The 23,282-nt window shown below is 43.6% G+C and overlaps 1 pseudogene; it reads right to left on the reverse strand.

Moving 5' to 3' along the window:
• Nucleotides 1-123: 123 nt before the first annotated feature.
• Nucleotides 124-10,575, reverse strand: LOC133255478 (uncharacterized; annotated as a pseudogene).
• Between the last annotated feature and the right edge of the window lie 12,707 nt (nucleotides 10,576-23,282).

The raw sequence follows: 23,282 nt of genomic DNA on the forward strand, positions 1-23,282 counted from the left end.
GGGTCCCTGCCCCAGCCCCGCACCCCTCCTCTTCGGCCCGATGCGCAAGGCGAGCTGCACGTTCCCTAAAGGGTGCTCGCCAGGCACTCATGCTCTGCTTCTGCTTTTACACACCAAGGCGCGGCGCCGTCACGCACGGCACGTTCTTGCCAAGTGGCGCTTGGACACGCCGCAGGGTTGGGGTCCCTCTCCCTGGGTACTGGCCAGGAATTGCAGCGTTCCTACCCGACTTAGGGTGTGCGTCCCGTCCATGCCGCCGCTGCTCTGCGGGTCCCTGCCACCCAGCCCCGGCATGGAGGGTGCGGGGAAATGGGGACAGGTGGTCCTGAACTGCTCCCGCACCCACGCACCCGCTGGTGGGCGCGCCCAGCCAGTGGTCAGGCCCAGCTTCTCCAGCTCGAAGACTGCTGCTGCTAAGTCACTTCAGTCGTGTCCGACTCTGTGCGACCCCACAGACAGCAGCCCACCAGGCTTCCCTGTCCCTGGGATTCTCCAGGCAAGAACACTGGAATGGGTTGCCATTTCCTTCTCCAATGCATGAAAAATGAAAAGTGAAAGTGAAGTCGCTCAGTCGTGTCCGACTCTGTGCGACCCCATGGACTGCCGCCTACCAGGCTCCTCCGTCCATGGGATTTTCCAGGCAAGAATACTGGAGTGGGGTGCCATTGCCTTCTCCGAGCTCGAAGACTAGCTGCGCAAAATTCACCTGCTGAAGTCCAAGCGCGTTTCCTCCAGATTTCAAGACAATTCGAAAACAAATGAACCTGGGTTTGTTGAAAGCCGTCTTGTTAGATCACGCCCCTGCCTTTCCAGCGGGCTAAATAATTCCATTCTCTTATGTGTAGACTGAGAAAACAGGCGCTCTAAACAAACAGCTGGGCGAGGGAACCGCAGAGCTGTAGCGCGGAATCCCGAGTAGGTTTTGACCCGCTTCCCACTTTTATTTCCTTTTGGGACAAGTCTCTCGCTGTGACCAGTTCCGCCGTCTTTCCACAGCACTGTCAGCAGAGGTAGCCTCTTCTCCAGACGACAATTAAATGACAGTGTGGCAGGGTACAATTGAGAACAGCAATGGATCATAGCAAAGGTCTTTAATGGAATGCCCTCAGTTTACAGATAAGGTGCAGAGAGGACGAACATCTCACCGAGTAATGCCTGGTTGCGTGGCTTTACAGGCTGGAGTTGAGGCTGCTTCCTCCCCACGGGGTCTGAATCGTCCTAATCCGGGGGAACTGAGGAAAATAAATGCCTGCGAAATTTAGTAGCCTGTACGATGTCCGACACAATGTTCTCGTATAGATTTTAAAAGGCTCAACCATTAATAAGCATCATAAACCAATTTTTGTTTTTAATTATGGTCTTTTGGTTCAATAATTACCCTGTCGCTCTAATCTTACACCACCCCACTTGAATAGTGCGTTAGTCCAAAACGAATCAGTTGAAGTACAGACTAAAAGAGATTAGGTTTCGTTAACATGAACTAAAAAAAAAAACTGTAGAGACAACATTTGGCTGCACGTAAACTTGAAAGTCCTTCCATTATGCAAATCAAATGCCAGTAAGTTGCCATTTTCCATCTTATTCTCAAAGTTCAAAAGTTACCTCAATACGCTTGGTTGAGAATGGGGGAAACAGGCACCTTCAAACTTTTTTTGTAATAGTGCAGATTGGTTTGGTTTATTTGAAGGGAAATTTTGCAAATCCTATCAAAAAATTTCAGTGCTTCTACTTTTAAGCAATTCCACTTCTAATAATTTTCCCACTGAAAGACGTGTGTGTGTGTGTGTGTGTATGCACAAAAATATGTACACAGATCTCTGAGGGACTTTATTTGTAGAAATTAAATATCTACCATTCATAATGCACATTCACACCATGGAATACTATTTAGCAGTTAAAATGAATGCACTGATGAGAAAGGACTTCTAAAATAGTGTAAAACCAAACCAAAAAAAAAAAACCATATGGATTCTGTATGTTGCCATTTTGGCAAAAATAAAAAAGATGAGACAAGCAGGCATATTGTTTATGTGCACAAATAAGCAAATAAAAATGTCTGCAATAGAGCACAAGAAATGCTAACAGTGTTGTGAAGAAGTAAGGGGATGAAGCAGGTGTGGAAGACACTTTCCTTCCACATTGTATTGTTTGCACTTTATAGTATGTACCTGTTTTAGTTCTAGAAACTTTTTAATGTAATTTAACCCATAACCGTTTTTATACTTATGTAAACTCATCCATATACTTTTAAAAGCAAAACAGGGGAGGGTGAATATTGGTAAGAAGAAAGCAAATTTGAAAACCACCAGTCTAAACTGCCACTCTCCCACCTACCTAGTCATTGCTCTTCCCATGGCTGCCATGCTTGGGGTCATCTTATCACTTTCTCCCAACACCCATCCATCTATCAAAGAGAACCAATACCTTTCTCAGTTGCTCAACTGAAAGTCCTATGGGTTTGGAGATTTTAAAAAATCCTTCTCTCTCCTTTCCCCATCCCTCTCTCTGACAGCCTTCAAATGCTCTTGCAGAAACACAAGAGTCCAGTATTGTATGTGGGGCCTAGAACTACCATGCTTCTTCTTAGTAGGTACTGGGAAGCTTTTGAAGATGTTTAAGTAGGAATGACACAGAAGATGTGTTTTGTTTTATAAATCCCTATTCTCCCAATTTGTCCTGCATACACTATCCCTTGGTGCCTCCTCCCCCTCAGTTTGGAGTATCCTAGTACCTTCTTTTCCAAGTTTCTTTTAAAACATGGGTCAAAATTCAACACAAGGAAGCCTATTCCACATCTGTCACCCACTCAGTCGCTTGACCTTTATACTCTTGCCTACATTATGATATCTTATGCTTGTTGGCATTGTGTAATTGCTCTTCTATCACAGGGCCGTGAACTGTTTCGAATCTATCTGTTTCATGAAGTCCAAAAGGACAATTTCTCCTCCTTCACCTGCTAACAACCACCACTCCCAAAACACACACACACACACACTCACACACACACATTATTCAGGTCTGGTAAAATAGAGGCCCAAAAAATGTTCATGAGCTCACACTTAAAATATAAGCCTGATACCCTTTAGGCTATACAGTATTCATTAAATTAACCGGCTCTCTTTCCACACTGATTCCTAATACCACACAAGAGATTAAATTCCAGGCTGAGTCATGTCCTAATGGCCATGGTGCGTATCTCAGTCAGTGCCATGAGGCACCACTGGCTCTTCATCTGTTCAGTCTGAGATCAAACAGCCAGAGTACCATTCTGTGAGTATATCCTGAGCAAGAATGAGCAACCAGGTGACATGGCCAGCATACTCCTAAACCTTGCCCCCTGTTTGGAAACAATCTGGGTTTTCAATTAAGAGAGCCCTGGACTTAGGTGGTGAGGAAGGTGGCAATGAAGTCAAACCACAGGGCATTCCAGTAGATTGGCACATGCACTGTCTGTGCTGCTGGGTACCAGGAAGTTACAGGTAAAGGGACAATAAATGACATTTACCAGTTACTGACCTGAGTCTCTGGCAGGCCCAGCTCACCTGTCATAAAGAGTTTCTATGGGAACAACCTCAGAGGAGAGGAGTCCAGCCAGCCAGGAAGTTCAGATTTCCCTTGGTGGGCCAACTTCTGCTCACCTTTCAAACTGCAGATCTAGTCTCCATCCTCATGAGTCTAGTTCTCACTGATCAGTTCCCCTTACTCTGAGCTGCTGGAGTACTCCCCTTACTGCTCAGTTTAACACAATTACATGCTCTTATTCCATACACTCATGTCTGATGTTTTATAAACTTTATCTCCCCAACCATTTCAAGCTTTTGTTTGTTTAAAAGAAAATCCAGGAGGCATTCATCGGCTAACTGGTAGCACCAGACCAACAATTTCAGAGTTGGTAGGAGGTACACAGCGCTGCCCTGGTAGACATGTTCCCATTAATGACAGGAGTGTATTGGCTGCGTAACTGGTAGACAAAGGGGTCCTTTAGCCAACTTAGGATGAACATCAATAATACTTAGAGGCTGTTAGCAGGTCCCTATAACTGCGTCTCACTATTCCTATACTTAGGGTTTCCAGTTTTAGCAAATAAAAACATAGGACACCCTGATAAATCTGAATTTCACATACATAATGAACTTTTTTTTAGTATATCTCAAATATTGAATGGGATATACTTAGATTAAAAAATTGGTTGTTTACCTGAAATTCAAATTTAACTCTACATCTGGCATTTTATCTGGCACCTCTGCCTTCCATTGTTAAATAATCATAATTTGCATATAAGGTGTCTCAAGACCAAAACCTATCGTCAAAGTAAGTAGATGTAATAGCTTTACTTATTGAAGGCCTACTAGGTGCTAATAACAGTGTTAGGAACTTTGCACAAAATATTCATCTAATCCTTGCAATAACCCTGTGAAATAGGTATACTTCCCTTCAGAGGGGACATTAACAATGACAACTTCTCTCCAGCTTTATCCAGAGATTAAGTAATACCATCAAGGACACATGCCTACACACCAAGAGCTAAGATTCAAACCTGAGACTCACTCTAGCCTCCCTACTTTAGCACTGCCCACAGGTAAGCATCTAACATGTAATTTACAATTTCATAGAAAATGTGATTAAACATTATTTGACAAAGTCATTTCACAGAAAGTTTTTCCCTCCCAAATTATCTTTGAGCAATATAGTAAAAACATCAGAAGAAAATTCTAATATTTACAAAATTAGCCATTTTCAAGTGATATTGCTAACACCTAAATCTCTTTGCGTTCCCTCCTCCCAACACACACACTTTGCCCAATCCCAAGATATAAAAAAATATTTTAAAGAACACTTTGCAGTGGATACAACCTTAGTATTATCACCCAGTTTAGATCCAGTTGTGAAAGCAACTATCTATTGAGTCTTCAGAAACAGATCATTTGGTGGTATTTTTATTTTAGTCCCAGGAGATGTTTAAGACTTCACACTAGATTTGAGGGTTTTCCAAACGTACTTCTTTCAGCGCATAAGCATCTTGTTTGAAAGCAAATTTTGTGTTTATAAAAGTTCTTCAATTCTTTGTGTGACAAAGATATTCAAAGTTAAAAGTAATAATTCACCAAGTAATGGAATCATCACTGTTTCTCTATTAAAATTAAATGTAAGCTCTCCAAAGCCTCTTTGGATGTGCCCTAACAGTAACTATTGAACTGTAGGAAATAAGTGCTTTCTGGCTATGAATACATAAATATAAATATGTTTAAACTCTAAATAAAGACGTACACTAAATATAAATTCTTCTAGGTTTCCTGTCATCAAGTTTTCATTATATGATTCCAGAAAAGTATGCAATGGTGTAGAAAAAATAAATGTGTGAAGATGATAACAAATTAATAAGGTACATCTTTCTAGAGACCAAAACAGTTTGAAAACACTGCATTGTGTAATGCTAGATTTTGATCACAGATTTGGAAAGCTCTCTTTTAGTCCAAAGAGATGAGGTACAGAAGAAAAACAAAACAAAACCACAGATTGGGAGAAGATATTTGCAAATGATCTGATCAACAAGGGATTAGTCTCCAAATAGCTCATGACACTTAACAGCATCAAAACAAACAACCCAATCAACAAATGGGCAGAAGACCAAACAGCCATTTCTCCAAAGAAGACATACATGTGGTCAAGAAGCACAGGAAAAGGTGTTCAACATTGCTAATTATTAGAGAAATGCAAATCAAAACTACAATGAGATATCACTTCATATCAACCATGTGGTTATTATAAAAAAATCCACAAACGATAAGATTGGAGAGTGTGTGGAGAGAAGGGAACTCACTTACACTGTTGGTGGGAATGTAAGTTGGTACAGCCACAATGGAAAACACTATGGAGGTTCCTTAAAAAACTAAAAATAGACCTACCATATGACCCGCTCCTGGGCATACATCCAGAGAAAAACATGATCTGAAAGGATAATGCACCCCGATGTTCATTGCAGCACTGTGTACAATAGCCAAGACATGGAAGCAACCTGAATGTTCACAGGTTGACAGAGGAATGGACAAGAAAGGTGTGGTACATGTATCAATGGAATATTACCCAGTCATTTGCAGCAACATGAATGGACCTAGAGACTGTCATACTGAGTGAAGTTAAGTCAGACAGAGAAGGAGAAACATCATATAACATCCCTTATTTGTGGAATCTAAAAAGATATGATACGAGTGAACTTACAAAACAGAAAGAGACTCACAGACTCAGAGAAGGAACTTGTGGTTTCTGGGTGAGACAGGCCAGCGGGCTGAACAGGGGAAGGATGGGGGGAAGGGATAGTTAAGGAGTTTGGGATGGACACCCACACACTGCTGCTGCTGCTGCTGCTGCTGCTAAGTCGCTTCAGTCGTGTCCGACTCTGTGCGACCCCAGAGACGGCAGCCCACCAGGCTCCCCCGCCCCTGGGATTCTCCAGGCAAGAACACTGGAGTAGGTTGCCAGTTCCTTCTCCAACGCATGAAAGTGAAAGTGAAAGTGAAAGTCAGTCCTGTCTGACTCCTAGCGACCCCATGGACTGCAGCCTACCAGGCTCCTCTGTCCATGGGATTTTCCAGGCAAGAGTACTGGAGTGGGCTGCCATTGCCTTCTCTGCATCTACACACTGCTATATTTAAAATGGATAACCAACAAAGTCCTACTGTATAGCACACGGAACTCTGCTCAATGTTATGTGGCAGCCTGGAAGGGAAGGGAGTTTGGGGGAGAATAGATACATGTGTATGTATGACTGAGTCCCCGTGCTGTTCACCTGAAACTATCACAACATTGTTAATCGGCTAGGCCCCAGTACAAAATATGAAGTTTTTTGGGGAAAAAAAAAAAAAAACCGCAAACTTCAGAAAGTGGCTTCCAGAAATGGTACAAATTTCTGTGATAGTGAAATATAAGGAGTCCATTTACATTGATTTTTAAACCTCTTGAGAATAAATCATAGGTATCACCCATACTCATAGAGTATTGTTGGATGAACAGAAAGACCACAGTGGGAGAGATCACTGTGTACTTTAAATATTAAAGTAATCATCACAGTAGAGTCAATAAGCTGATCAAGTTCATCATGTGGGTTTTATGTTACCCTGAGATGAAAGGCTCACCTCCCACATTCAGAGAACACAAGGGCAGGCTAATTTAATTTGAAGTAGACACAAAGAAAACTGCTGCCCCTGGGAAACGCAGTGGATTGGAGGTGGGAGTGAAGTTCCACCTTTGACTTTGTAAAGTTTTCGATAAAGTTTGAATATTTTGCAAGCTAAGTCGCTTCAGTCGTGTCCGACTCTGTGCAACCCCATAGACGGCAGCCCACCAGGCTCCGCCGTCCCTGGGATTCTCCAGGCAAGAATACTGGAGTGGGTTGCCATTTCCTTCTCCAATGCATAAAAGAGAAAAATGAAAGTGAAGTCGCTCAGTCATGTGCGATTCTTCCCGACCCCATGGACTGCAGCCTACCAGGCTCCTCCATCCATGGATTTTACAGGCAAGAGTACTGGAGTGGGATGCCATTGCCTTCTCCGATATTTTGCAATGACCATATATTAAATGTTTTAAAATTTTAAAGCCATCAGAGAAAAGTGAAAGAAATTATGATGATGGTCAACCCACTGGTCCCAACTTTGAAGGAAGGGGAGGAAAGGGGAGGGGGCAAGAAGACAAGAGCCTCAACTCTTTTGTTTTAAACTTCACAAACCTGGTGTAATTAGATCCATTTCATATTATTCTTTACATTACCAACTTGAGCTACAAAGTGGAACCTAACTTCTCAGAGGAAAAGAAAGCAAGTCAAACCTCAGAGGTCTGTTAGTCCATGGCTAATGCTCAGTAAGGTATTCAGTGTTCAAATCCTATATAATCACATATATGAGGAGGGTTTAAGCAGAACCAGGAGGAGCAGAGTTATAAGGAAAGAGGGCAGAGAAGAAGCTTGAGTTGTAATGGTTAAGAGGCTACTCCTGACCCCTCACTCCACCAGATAAAAGGCAGAGACCCTACTGTGAGAGTCCACTTTCCCACCCCAGAGATTTCACAGGCACACCTGCCCCTCTGACTCTGGAAGTCAGCTGAGCTCACACCTCCACATCGGCTACAGGCCCTTTTCTGAAGAGGGTCCACCTAGTGGACAGTGAGGCAGAGAAATTCAGGGGATAAAGCCAGGAGGTTCTGAGTCGTCTTTTTTCACTACAGTGAGCGTACTGTGAAACACAATGCTAATTGCAAGAGGTTCGTTTTCTTCACCTGACTTTATTATAAGATGTTTTAAGGGTTCATGAATGATTCCGCCCTCCTTGCCCATTTAGTGCTCATGAGAAGTTCACCTGCCTGCTTCATAATCACCTGGGATGTCAACTTGCAGATCCCTGGATCCTACCTCAAAACTATTCTCTCCTAATATCAAGTGTTGCCTGCTTACTGAAGGACAGTATTAGCCAAGGAATACAATTCCAGCTAACTCTGAAGAATGCCTGAGCACCAGGGGCCTAAACTGACCTCTCAGCCATTCTGCTCCTGATCCCATCTAGGGTGGGCCATTGATTTTGTAACCAACAAAAGGCATCCTCCTCCCCCGTCTGGTTCCTGGGCAACCAGGGTCCTGCTGTGTGCTTTAGACAGGCCAGGATTGCCCCCTGGAAGCCAGCCTCCTCGCTCAGCACTTTCTTCTGAACTTCTCTCCCCAGGGTCGATCCTCCAGAGGGTGGAGAGGGTTGTGGTACGCACTCCAGACCGGGGGTGGCGAAGGGAGGTGCTTGTGGCCAAGGGGAAGCTGTTTGGGGCGACAAAGAGCTTGGAGATGCTGGCCAGAATGTCCCTACGCGTGTGCTGGAGGCCCCTCGAAGTGTAGGATGGAGCCTCGGGACATGAAAGAAAGTCGAACCGGTGTCCTCCGTTTCTGCTTCTGGTCCAGGGTGTAAATGTCAGGGATGGCCTGAAACACTGACTCTACTAAAGAAAAGTGAATAAGCATTCTGTTTTGGGTGCGTGTATTCCTTGTTTGCACAACAAGAGAGGGAATTCAGGAGGCCCACAGTTAGCCCGGGACCCTTTGGTCAGGGAGGACGTTAACCTGCTCCCCAGCCGTGGCACTGTCTGGCCTGAAGCATCCACGTTGCCGGGATTGGTGAGATACGAGACTCATGTTCCAGGGGCTCACAGCATAGCTGCAGATCATCCTTCTTTTCATGATGACCTTGCGCAGGGCATCTTTTTCTCGTCTGTGCCATAACCTTTTCTCGAAACTCCAGCTGCAGAGGACAAATGCAGACGCCGTTTCTCGCTTTCTAAGCACAGACGAATCCCGGCGGACCGCGGGACCTTCACATTTCCCAGTTCTTCCCGCCTGTAAACCACATAGGAGCCTCTCCAGGCACTTTCTCAGATGTAGCTCGGAAGGCAAACTCCGGCAAGGCTTTCCGCTTCAGCAAGGCGCCACTCCGCCCGGCAGAGGGCGGGGTCACCAGGCGCCACCGACAGCGCCAGCCTGGGTTTCCAAAGGACTCCGAAAGGAACAGGTGCCTGGCTGAAACCCGGTGCCTTTGCATCTCCCTCTGCCCTCCAAAGGAAGGATGCCTGAAATGTTCCGGGCCTAGGACAACGGCCGAGGACCTGAAAACACCAGGGCTGGGAGAACCGGGGTTCTGCCCCTACTTATCCGCCGTAAGGTCGGACTGCGTGAACCCGATCCCACCCTCATAGCCTATCCACCGTCTGGTCCAGCCTTCCCTCCGCACTCTGCGCCTGGACAGACCAGGTCAACCACACGATGTCAACCACGCTTAGGAGCCCTGGGCGCGTCGAGGAGCGCCCCCTGGCCAACGCCCGGCCCTCCTGCCCATCTTCGCAGGCTAAGCCCTTGCCCCTTTCGGTCCCCAGAGACCCCGCCGTCACCCAGCTGGCCAAGTCCTTTTTGGCTCATTTCAGAGATGCCGCGCTATTAATGGGGGTGGAGAGGGTGGGAGGTCAGACGTCTGGTTTGCTTTCAGCAGCGGCTGGGCGTCCTGGCTGAGGACACGGACCTGGGACTCCAGTCCCGCCCTCCCCGGGGGCTGCCAGGGCCCGGGACATCTGCAGCCACAGGCCAAGTAGTGCCCGGAGCTGGGGGCGGGGGGTGGGGTTGGGGGCGGAAACCAGGCCGCAGCTCCGCGCGCCCCGGCACTTACCTTGCCTCTGGCTAACAATTCCATGATGTAGCCAAATTCACTAACCTCCCCCGACTCAGACATGGTTAAGATCCTTCGCAAACTCTGGAGGAAGGAGGCAGGTGCACCGAATTTGTCCTTTTCCTCTCTTTTCTCTGTTTTTAGCCTGAGTTTTGCCAAGCGCCCTGCCAGGATGCTGTTAACGAGGAAAAACGAGAAAGCGAGGGGGAAAAGCAAAATGCAGAGTTGGGTGGAAGGAAGGCCATGGAGGGCTCCTGGGTAGCCACGACTGGCGTTCTTAGCTCAGGACAGGGCGATGTAACGGAACAAACGAGGGCGGCGGCGGCGACCGTGAAATCCACACCAGGCGGAGCCCGGCTCGGAGGCCCCGCCTCCTTGGGGGTCGCGGCCCGCGCCTCCTGCCCGGGGGTCGGACGGCCGCGGAGACAAACACCGACACAAAAGCGTGTCTGCTCCCGGCGTGGCGCCGACCCAGCCCCGACACCCACTGGCTGGTTAAAGCTGCCCTTTTTCTGATGCCTGAGACGGTGGCCGTCCGGAGCTCTTCCTGCAAGGCCCGGGAAAAATCCCCATCCCACTGTCTGGAGGTGTGAGGGCAGAGAGAATGAATGCAGAGCAGGCACAACAAAGGATCTGGCTGACAGCGCCGGAAAAAAAAGAATAAGTGAGGGCCCAGGAAATGGCAACGCCGCATCTCAAGTCAGCCTTCCTGAAATCCGATAGGTAACAAAAACCAAGCCCGCGCTCCTGAGATGAGAACAAACACCAGGGATTGTATTTTAAACACACCAAGTGTGTAAGGTCGATTATATCTCTGTATCCTCTTGATACTCAACTTTCCTTTAATTAAAAAAAAAAAAAAAAGACGATTCTGGCCATCAAGGTGTGCTTCCTGGATAAACATTCTCACCCTTTAGCTACTACTAACTCTCACTTTCCAATTATTTTCATTTCATGGAGTTAGACATTAAGTGCCGCTTTTCTCATATTTTATACTTCTCTTTTAAAATAGCAGCTCCCCTAGCAGGCTGCAGCTGAAACTGGCCCCTTAGGCTTTTCTCTGCTTCACTCAAACCTGACAATCTTTGCTTCTCTTGAGAAGAAAACTTGGCGGAACAAAGTCAGGTCTACTCTATTCCTGCACTATATGCAGACTCTTTATCTTTCTTGAAAAGGAGAAAAGTGATAAGGGCATGGACTTTTCTCTTTAAAAAAAGAAGCAAAAAAAACCCCTTTCTTCTCTGGCCCAGAAATCCTAAAGTATATAATAATTTCTCTTTTCCCTTCATACTTCTCCATAAAGCTCTAACAACGTGTGCTTTTCTTCCACCAGAACTTTGCTCCTTCTTCAGTGAGTTACTTCCCTCTCCGCCTTTTTGTTGGTGGTGTTACTGTCCTCTCTGAGTTGCTGCTGATCCCCTCCTACAGCAAGCAGCAAAAATTAATGTGCTGGGGGTTCACAGTGAGGGCTCAGGAGAAACTAAGAAACAAGCATATGTCTTGCTGATAAGCTTCTTGTCCTTCTCAGGTTCTGTAGAACCTTGGTATGTCCTTTGCTTCCATAAGAAAAGCTAGGTACAGAATTCAAGTAAGATCTGTAGCATTCACGGAGAAGGCAATGGCACCCCACTCCAGTACTCTTGCCTGGAAAATCCCATGGACAGAGGAGCCTGGTAGGCTGCAGTCCATGGGGTGTTGAAGAGTCAGACATGACTAAGCAACTCCACTTTCACTTTTCATTTTCATGCACTGGAGAAGGAAATGGCAACCCACTCCAGTGTTCTTGCCTGGAGAATCCCACGGATGGGGAGCCTGGTGGTCTGCCGTCTCTGGGGCCGCACAGAGTCGGACACGACTGAAGCGACTTAGCAACAGCAGCAGCAGCTGTAGCATTCATGAACAGATTCCTCCAATACTTGATGCTAAGTTGCTTCAGTCGTGTTGGACTCTTTGCGACCCCATGGATGGTAGCCTGCCAGGCTCCTCTGTCCATGGGATTTTCCAAACAAGAATACTGGAGTGGGTTGCCATGTCCTTCTCCACCAATGTTTGATAGATTGCAAGAGGTATTGCTTTAAAAGAGAAAGTTTTTTTCACACCCAGAAATAATAAAAATCACAATGTTAAAGCCAAACAACTAGTCTTGTGTCTGCGTGACACACAGGAAAGAGGAAGGAAGAGACAAAAAGAAGTCTGACGCCTCCCTTTAGAAAGCTTTCTCCAAAACCCCATCCAATGACCTCCGAGTACATCTCCCTTGTGAGGACTGGGACATATATCTTTATCCCTAGCTACAAGGAAGGCTGAGAAGGTGATTCTTTTACTCTGGGAACATTGCCACTCTAAACAAAATCCAGGGTTCATTAGTGAGGAAGAAGAAACAGATACTGAGTAGGAAACTGTCAGTTTTGGCTACCCCTGGGGTAAATCCACTCAGTTTCCCGAGTTTCAGTTTTTTCTTTTGTAAAATGACTGATGTTGAACTAAACTGTCTCTAACCTCTTCATGGTCTTAGTGCTAATAATATCTCCCATTTAAGGATCCCTTTGCCACCTGACAGCACTAGCTGCTCCTCTTTTCCCCCAAAAAAACTTCTATTATAAAAGATCTGTCCACCCAATCACTTGCTACTAGGAAATTACTTCAGGCACAATATGCTTAACAGTTGCCTGAGTTCCGCCCCCAAGGCTGGGGGCAAGGGTCTTAGAATCCCTGCTGTAGAGGCAGGGAGTGAAACTGCCCCTGAGGTCTAGATAGGTGTCCACAAGTTGAACCCTGAGCATTTATGTATTCAGATGCCTGGTGGTATTTACAGCTCTTCATTTAGTCAGCGTGTGAACAGCACTATGGAGCATTAAGAACTTTTCAAAGATGTGCTGTGTGCTTACTTGCTCAGTCATGTCTGACTCTGAGTGACCCCATGGACTGCTGCCCACTAGGCTCCTCTGTCCTTGGGGATTCTCCAGGCAAGAATACTGGAGTGGGTTGCCCTGCCCTCCTCCAGGGGATCTTCCCAACCCAGGGATTGAACCCAGGTCTCCTGCATTGCAGGCAGATTCGTTACCATCTGAGCCACCAGGGAAGCCCTTTCAAAGATGAGGGGCATACAAAATGAAAACAGCATTAACACTTCCCCTGACGTTCTCTGTATGGACTTCTAAGACACAGGCTCTGGCACCCAACAAAACTTGCTTTATTATTTCTCTTACTTCTGAGAAGACAGTAAGATTAGTATACAAAGTAATACCTAACTTCATTCCCCAGAGAAACCAAAATTAAGAAAAAAGTGAATTCACATTTCTCGAAAATAATAAAGGTAACAAGGCAGGTGCTGCTTCACAGGAAACTTACCCACCTAAAAGGAAGATATTTAATAGAGGGATTATATGATGTGTGAATTTTCCTCACTGAGAAGTCTAGCAATATTGAAGAATCCCTCGCTGAGGGAAATCTAATTGCTAGTTTCCATCTAATGGACATAACTTTTCACTATAACGGCTTGACTGCTAAGTGGATTATTGAAATAATTGTAACCTATAGAGGGCCATGGGCTTCCCAGGCGGCACTAGTGGTAAAGAACCTGCCTGCCAATTCAGGAGACATAAGAGACATGGGTTTGGTCCTTGGGTCGGGAAGATCCCCTGGAGGTGGGCATGGTAACCCACTCCAGTATTCTTGCCTGGAGAATCCTGAAGCAACGTGGCACATGTAGAGAGCCACAACTGTTAGCTTCGTTTTCACCCAAGACACCCTATTTTCTCTTCCTTGTCGTACACAACATAATACAATAGTTTCAACAAATAACACAAAAAATACACATTCCAATTTTTTTATGGCTGTGGACACAAATAAATAATTGTACAAGTTTAGAAATTGAAATCTATGATGATGAACGTTTAGCAGTTTAAGACTTAGAGACTGGAATTAGGAATATAAAAATATCTTAACTTGCATATTTACTTCAGCAGTCTTTGAGTACAAACATATTAATAAAATAGAGCTTTCTGGCACAAATGCATCCAGCACCTATACCCAGAAAGGTCATTTAAAAAACAATTTTTAACAGCTTTATTGAGGTATAATTTACATACCATAAACCCCACCAATCATAAGGGTATAATTTAGTAATTTTTATTAGATTATGGAGTTATTCAGGTATCTCATAATCTATTTCTAAAACATAGGAATATCTCTCTATTTATTGAGATTTTCTCTAATTTCTCCAGCTGTGCTCTAGCTATAGCTTTTAGTGTTCAGATATATTGCACTGCTTTTGTTAAATGCACTGCAAAGTATCTTATTATTGTGAAAGAAATTGATTTCTTAATTTCATTTGGGGTTATTGTTTGTACATAGAAATGCAACTAATAATTGCATGGTAGACTGTATTTTACAATGTTGTAAAATTCATTAATTCGTAATTAGAGAAAGTTTTACTTTTTCCTTTCCAGTTTTTATACTTTGATTTTTCTTGTCTTATCGCTCTAGTTAGAACCTCCATTATAATACTGAATAAATGTGGCAAGAGTTGACATCCCTGCCTATTCCTAATGGTAGGGGAAACACACTCCATCTTAACCGTAAATATTGGTTTAGCTACATTCCATACATTTTGGTACACTGTGGGTTTGTTTTACTCATTTAGAAACAATCTTGGCTTTCCCTGGTGGTCAGTGGTTAAGAATTCGCTTGCCAAGGCAGGGGACATGGGTTCGATCCCTGGTCTGGAAGATCCCACATGCCGTGGGGCACTAAGCCTGTGTGCCACAACCACTGAAGCCCCCTCGCCCTAGAGCCCTGCTCCCCAAGAAGAGGGAGCACCCCAGTGCGAGGCCCGGGCACTGCAGCAAAGGGTCGCCCGTCACCAAGACTAGAGAAAGCCTGTGCACGGCAATGGACACCCAGCACGGGCACAAGTCAAAATACATACATGTTTTAGAGAAATGTTTTTTAATTTCCCCTTTTCACAGGCTATTTAGAAATATATTGCTTAATTTCCAAATTATTCCAAATTTCTAAATAATTTAGATTTCTATTTCTTCCTGTTGATTTCTCATCTAATTTGAACAAAAATCATTTTAAAAAATGATTTCAGTGTTTTTTAAATATATTAAGGCTGTGGAGAAATTGGAAGCCTAGTACATAGCTGGTGGTAGTAGAAAATGACGCAATGAGAAACAGTTTAGTGGTCCCTTGAAAAGTTAAACATAAAATTACCAGCAATTCCACCTCTCAGAAGAACTGAAATCAGGACTCAGGAGATACTTACTTGCACACAAAGTATTCACTGATGCATTTTTTACAGTAACCAAATGGTATAAACAACCCAAGTGCTGATCAACATATGACTGGATAAACAAAATGTAGTATAACAGATACATATAATGGAATATTATTTGTCTATAATATGGAAGGAACTTCTGATATATGTTTACAATATGGACAGACCTTAAAGACATTAGGCTAAGTGAAATAAGCTCGACACAGAAGGACAAATACTGTGTAATTTCACTTATGTAAAATGTCTACAATAAATAAATTCATAGGAACAGAAAGTAGATTACATGGGCTGGAGGGCGTGGGGAATGGAGAATTATCATTTAATCGGTCCAGAGACTATGCTGTGGATGATGAAATTTGGGGTCTAGATAATGGTGATGGTTGTACAACATTATGAATGCAAATAATGCCAATGAATTACACACTTAAAATAGTTTTGAAAAATTAGGTGCCTGGCCCTTGGGTTGTAGTTTACTGTTTCCTAAAATATTATGTTTTGGGTAATAGTCTATGTATGCTTAAAAGGCAAGTGCATTCTGCTGTTGGGTAGAGAATTCCATGTCTCAGATCTTTGTTCTTCCTCTGTTCCTCCTTTACTGTATTCTTTTAATATTTTTTTAATGAACCTATTTTTATTCTTCTGTTGATTTTTAACGATTCCTATTTCTTAATAGTTACTTTAAGAGTTATGATATAAATATTACCTGTCACAATCTACTTTAGGTTAATAGTGACTTAATACCAGTAAATTATAGCAGCTTAAGAAGGTAGTTCCAATTCTCCCCCCTCAATTGCCATATATATTATGTATGTATAACACCTATGTATGTTATAAACCCAAGAATACATTCTTATAATTAGCACTTTACACAGTCTAACATTGCAGTCTAAGATTGCAAAAGAAATTGAGTTTAAAAACATATGTACACTATTTACTCACGATTTATCATTTCTGGTACTCATCATTTTCTGCTATCTGTAGTCATTTCCTTTCATTCTGAAAATCTTCTTTAGTATATTTGTAAGACAGTGTGTTAGCAACAAATTTCGTCAATCTTTTAATTAATCTGTAAATCCAAAATAATCACAATAAAAGTACTCTCAGGATTTTCCAGGAATTTGCCAAGTTAATTATAAAATTAATTCAAAAGAGAAATACACAAGATTTTAGTCGAAACAATTTATAAAAGAACAACGCTGTAGCAAATACAAAAATGAAGCCATAATAATTAGAACAATTGGTATAAGAATAGTAAGTAGATCAATAAGACAGAATAGAAAATCTAGATTAAAACTTGTGATTAGATTTTACATGATTTATATTTATTTTCTAAGTAATACAGGTGATACTTCAAATCAGTGATGAAAGGGTGGAGAGCAAGGTGATGGAATAGGAGGATGCAGAACTCACCTGCCCCTGTGGACACATCAAAAATACAATTACACGTGGGACAGTTCACACTGAAACTAACTGGAGACTGGCAAGAAGACTGTCATACAACCAAGGCGGTACGAAAGATACATGCAGCAGAATCAGGTGGGAAGGGAAGGGGAACAGTCAGGTTGGGACCTGTGGTCCTGGGAGCGTGTCAGAGGCAAACAGGGATTACACGGGTGGAGATTCGCCCTGGGAGTGAGTCATTCAGGCACAAACCGGCACCCTAGCCCTGAGGTCCAACACGGGGAGGACAAGCCCCCGTGACTGGCTGGAGGGCTGGTGGGGCTAACAGGAGGCCTGCAGAAAGCGGGACTCCACTCGTGAGGAGGACACGGCCACCAGCCTGCTCCCGAAGCAAGGCAGAGACGGTGGATTGAGACGGCACACTGCTCCCGAGCCTGCCCCAGCCTGAGACAGCGGCTTGCGTCACAACCAGCTCTACACTGGGCTGGGGGCTGCCAAGGCTCAGGGAGAGGGCTCAGCAGAGAGACCACATGTGACTCAGGCCTGATGTGACGTCCGAGCAGGGCAGGGCCAGCCGTCACTGGTTCTTCCATAGGCGGCAGGTCAGAATGCAGCCTGGGTCTCTGACCCCAGCCAGACTGCTACAGGCCATGCCCCAACTCACGCCAAGGGCCCACACCAGCCCTCCTTGTCCAGCACTGCCTCCCCATAGGGTGAAGGGACGGGTGCCGGGATGGGCGGGAGAACTCACTAACAGGGAATGGAACCAGCTCAGACCCAATCCTCAAGGCTTCCACTCCAGTAACCTGGGACCCAAGCCGGCCCCTGACTGGGTGATGATGGTCAAGGGAAAGACAGGAAGACCTAGCTCACACCTGGCTCCAGCCCAAGCCCCTCCAACTCAAGCGCACCTCCTACCAAGCCAGTAGCTGCCAGCACACCCTGGGGGAGATGTGACTCAGGACCACAGCAGATTCAGCTCTCTTGCCAAAGCCACTGGGCACTCACTGAATGAGTATGCGCCCACATAAGGAGCATACTCCTTCAAGACCACAATGGGTAACTGTCTCACAGAATTTCAGAGAGACAAAGTCAGAAAGAATGAGAAGACAGAGGAATCTGTCCCAATTGAAAGAGAAAAAGAAAACTCCTTGGGAAAAAAATGAAATAAACCATTTCATTCTTTACCAGGCAAAGAATTCAAAGAATTAGTAATATCAATGTTAACTGAGGTACATTTTTTGTGAAAGAAAAATATCTCTTTAGTAGAAGCCACTAATCTCATTCTAGAGGGCTCCATTCTTATGACCTAATCACCTCCCAAGGAGATCAGTCCTGGGTGTTCACTGGAGGGACTGATGCTGAAGCTGAAACTCCAATACTTTGGCCACCTGATGCGAAGAGCTGACTCATTTGAAAAGACCCTGATGCTGGGAGCGATTGGCGGCAGGAGGAGAAGGGGACGACAGAGGATGAGACGGTTGGGTGGTGTCACCGACACAATGGACATGAGTTTGGGTGGACTCCAGGAGTTGGTGATGGACAGGGAGGCCTGGCATGCTGTAGTCCATGGGGTTGCAAAGAGTCGGACATGACTGAGCAACTGAACTGAACTGAATCACCTCCCAAAGCTCCTACCTTCTAATACCATCACAATAGGGGTTGGGATTTCCACACAAGTGCTCTGGAGGGAACACACACATTCCATCTAAGGCTGAAGGCTGTCTGTCTTGTTTCTGGTCGCACTGTTGAGCTCCGTTATTATTTCTAATAGTTTGCTAGTTAAGTCTCCTGGAATAATAAAAAAAAAAGAACACACATTATATTATCTGAATAGACATAGCTCACTTTTCCTATTCTTTGCCAATATTTAGAGAATTTTTTGCCCATTTTGTTACACTTTTCATTATAATGTTGGCTAGCAGAAATGATAAGTCATTCTGGACTTATTTCTGATTTTAATGGAAACCTTCCAAATAGTTCATCTTTGTAGTTGAGGATTTGGGGGGTTAAGGATTTTGGGTTAATAATATCTTTTATTGGGGTAAGAAAGTTTTTTCTATTCCTACTATGCTAAAAAGAATTTTTTATTAGATATACATGTTGAAATTAATTGAATTCTTTCATGAGGCATCTGTTTACATGACTGTAGGATTTCCATTTTTAATGTAATAATAGAGTGAATTATGTTAAGTTTTTTCCAGTGTTGAATCTCTTCTGGGATAAGTCCTGCTTGGTTATGATATATAAGTCTATTAATACATTACTGATGTACCAACATGTTCTTCAGCATTTTTGCTTCAATGTCCATATTTGTCTCATTTGATCACTTTCTGGGGGCCTAGGATTCCTCCTGTTCCTTGTATGTGCCCTGAGTCAGTAGCACATTTGAAGTCATTTCCATTTTTAGCTTAGTAGCTTTTCTCTGTTAACATTATTCCATCTGCTTTGCATATATTTCAGGATTCCTTATAATAATTTCTGGCCTGCCCAATGTATCACTTCCTGTTTCCTAGTACTGCTATGAATTTTTTAAAAAAGCATAAAAGATCTGTCATTTCCAGGAGCCTGACATGGAAGGAACAGAGGTCTTTGCATGGCTCTATTTCCTTCTTCCTCAAACTCCAAGGTTGATGCCATTTTAGACTCTTGCTGCTGCTGCTAAGTCACCTCAGTCGTGTCCGCCTCCGTGCGACCCCACAGACGGCAGCCCACCAGGCTCCTCCATCCCTGGGATTCTCCCAGCAAGAACACTGGAGTGGATTGCCATTTCCTTCTCCAACACATGAAAGTGAAAAGTGAAAGTGAAGTCGCTCAGTCGTGCCCGACTCCTAGCGACCCCATGGACTGGAGCCCACCAGGCTCCTCCGTCCATGGGATCTTCCAGGCAAGAGTACTGGAGTGGGGTGCCATTGTCTTGCTGGAACCTGATAATTTCTAGTATTCTCTGATCAGTTTAACTATCACCAGAAGCTAAACACATCTACCTAGTAACATTTTCTTCTCTTTCTAATGTGGTTTTTTGGTTAAATTCCATAAAATGTAGCTGTTAGGAATAAAGGTAGTAATACATTAGCCAAAGTTGTCTGTTACAGAGATAAGTCACAATTTGCCTTCCCTAAATGACTTTTCAACACTCAATTGGGACAAATTCTTAGACTTTCTTAGAATGAACCAGCTTGATCAGCTACCAATCTTTTTTTCCCCTCTGCATCAGAATAAGGATTTTTTTCCCCCCAAATGAAATGTTAGTTACCTCAGCAACATTAAGAAGAACTTTCCTTTTAAGTTCCCTTTCTCTTGAAGTGAAAAGGATATTGTGTTTTCTACCAGCTTCTTTTCTTCAGAAGTTTATCACAGACAATCTTTGGCCCAAAGAGGGTGGCAAACTGCTTTAGGGCGGTTTGTTGAAGGACAGAGGATCAATTCTTGTCTCAGAGTTTCCCAGACTACAAAGTTGGAACTGGGTGCACATATCCTAAATTCATCCATGGTCTCAGAGGACACTGTTGTTTCTCAAGCAAGTAAGACTGGGCCCAGAAGGAAGCCTGGAATGGCCAGTTCCAGCTATCTTAGGAGCCTGCGGTCCCATCAGCCAAGCTGCTGAGCACAGAGACTTGAATGCCTGCATTCCATGTCCATTCACTGAGTCCCGATAAGTATACCAACAACATTCATTCATTCATTCATCAAATATGACTGACCACCTACTGTGCGACCAGCAATGTTCTGGCAGTGCAGATTCAGCAGTGAGCAAAATAAGCAAGACTCTTAAAATATAAGTGCCCTTTCAATACCATGCTGTGCTTTCAAAACCTCAATTTTGTATTAGACTTTTTGATGCTGAAGGTAATATGATCTGGCAGGGAGGGCAGAACTTTTTTTTCCTGCAAGGTACACTGTGAAATGATACACCATTTCTTTCCTAGGAAATGGGATATGCAAAGAGATCACTGGTTTGTCTGTCACTAGATATGGTAGAACTATATTAGATAACCAGGCTTCTTGTAACTAAGGTCCTGAAAACTAACCCCACACCTTGTCCCCAACCTGTTCACACTGGGACATAATTCTTTGGAGGATGGATGACATCCACACCCTCTATAAGTACGGGGAAGGTAGGGTTAAGAGAGGAACCTGCCTCTGATCAATACAGCTGTGGCATCATCATAAATAATTTAACCACATACTCCGTTTTTAGTTTCTTTGATCTCCTTCTCTCATCACGCTTGCTTGTGTTACTGCCACATAAGTTTGCTCTTTGCAAGGCTGAAGAATCTTCCCGCAGGACCTCAGTCATTCTCTGGGGGCAAAGGTCCACTTTGTATTATTTCTTCTGCCTCACAGGTTAGCATCAGTGTTTTTTAACCATCCTGGAGAATCTTGAGTCCATTGCTGCTTTGAGATGTTACAAGCCAGGGATGAAAGAAGTTACTTAGTGCTGTAATAAATGGGCTGGCTCTAGACCGTTCTCCTCTAATTCCTTGTTTATTGTAGAGGGTTGTTTCTTTTGTGAGAATTGTGGGAGGGAAGACATGGGAGGAAGGAGAAGGGGTCATTTTCAGGATTCAGATCTGGTATGGTTTTGGCAGCAGTGAGTGAGGAGATGGGGTTGCATTTAAAGGAAGAAATTAGTGTAAGATTATCACATAGCAGAGTTCATTGGCTTTGGTAAAAGTGATAACGTGCATCTATTGTTTTCTTTTGTGACAAAACATATTTAAAAAATCTTTTTGTGCCACTGTTTCTCAGCAAAGAACACAGCTCATATCTCCATTATTTTGAAGTTTAAAATGTCAACATCAATATCGGCCACCAATTTACTGGTTAATCCAAGTACTGATATTTGATAGGGCTTCAAGTAGTGGTGATCTATTATAGAGGGGAGAAGTATCTGGGGAGAAATTTACAGAGTAGAAAAAAATGGTAAGAAAAAGACTCTAAACATCATACTATAAAAACATTGACTTTAAGCAGTAAGAAGGACAAGCTTTTGGTCAAGAATTTTCACTTACAATTAGCCAGCCAAGGCAGAGGTGAGCTATGGATTATATTCAAAATTTTAAAAGTAGCACCTTTGTCTGAATAAGATTAAGGGCACATGGGAAAATGCATGAAACTTCTATTTATTAACCTACTTGCTGCTCTTCGGTAACTCCCGCATTTATTCCCTTCTCGGGGAACACTCTCCTTCCAAGTTTGGCTATCCTCACTGCCTCACCTCTCCTCACTGACTCTACTTCATCTGCTTCTTATTTGAATCCAGAATTGAAATGCAAGGACCTGTGTCTTCTGTGATGTGAAATAGATATACTCTCTTTTAAGAGCTCAAATAACTTTTGCTGCCCCTCTCCTAACGCTCGCAGGTCGTCAGCTGTGTCATGAAGCTCCCAGGATTGCCAAGGTTCCACCCTGACCGCTGCCGCCCCATGTACGCTGGCAGAGGAAAGTGAGGACATCCAGAGTTTTGCTGGTTTGGCCAGTGTCAGAAGGTAATTACAATTAGTAACAAACTGAGAGTAAACCACAGTACCCCAACCTTGAGCTCTGACTCTGACCTCTCTCTTCATTTACCGGGAGGGGCACAATTTTGAATTCTATCAGGGGAAACATTATTATGACACTTCCCATTACAGAGGATTCTACTATGATTTTCTTTCTAACATATTTCTGGAACACAGTGACACTGTAAGTATTTCCTTAGAGATGCAGCAATATAGCTACATTAATATAAATTTTAAAAATATGTGCTGCAAATGTTATCTATTTTAGAGTTCCCTCAGCTTGCTAGGGGGAAGTGTTATATTTCATAAATCCATTTCATATTATATTGTTTACTCTTAAATAGGAAAATTGTTAATATTTATCTTCTAGTACTTATCTAGTACAATATTTATCTTCTTTGCTATATAGCAAAACATGTATTGTGAATCATTACATATAAGGGTACTAGAAGATAAATATTAACAATTTTCCTATTTAAGAGTAAACAATATAATATGAAATGGCTTTGTGAAATACAACACTTCCCCCTAGCAAGCTGAGGGAACTCTAAAAAAATAGATAACATTTGCAGCACATCGGTTAGAACTGGACATGGAACAACAGACTGGTTCCAAATAGGAAAAGGAGTACATCAAGCCTGTATATTGTCACCCTGCTTATTTAACTTATATGCAGGGTACATCATGAGAAACGCTGGGCTGGAAGAAGCACAAGCTGGAATCAAGATTGCCGGGAGAAATATCAATCACCTCAGATATGCAGATGACATCACCCTTATGGCAGAAAGTGAAGAGGAACTAAAAAGCCTCTTGATGAAAGTGAAAGAGGAGAGTGAAAAAGTTGGCTTAAAGCTCAACGTTCAGAAAACGAAGATCATGGCATCCGGTCCCATCACTTCATGGGAAATA

Source organism: Bos javanicus, chromosome 10, assembly GCF_032452875.1.
Source record: "Bos javanicus breed banteng chromosome 10, ARS-OSU_banteng_1.0, whole genome shotgun sequence".
NCBI lineage: Eukaryota > Metazoa > Chordata > Mammalia > Artiodactyla > Bovidae > Bos > Bos javanicus.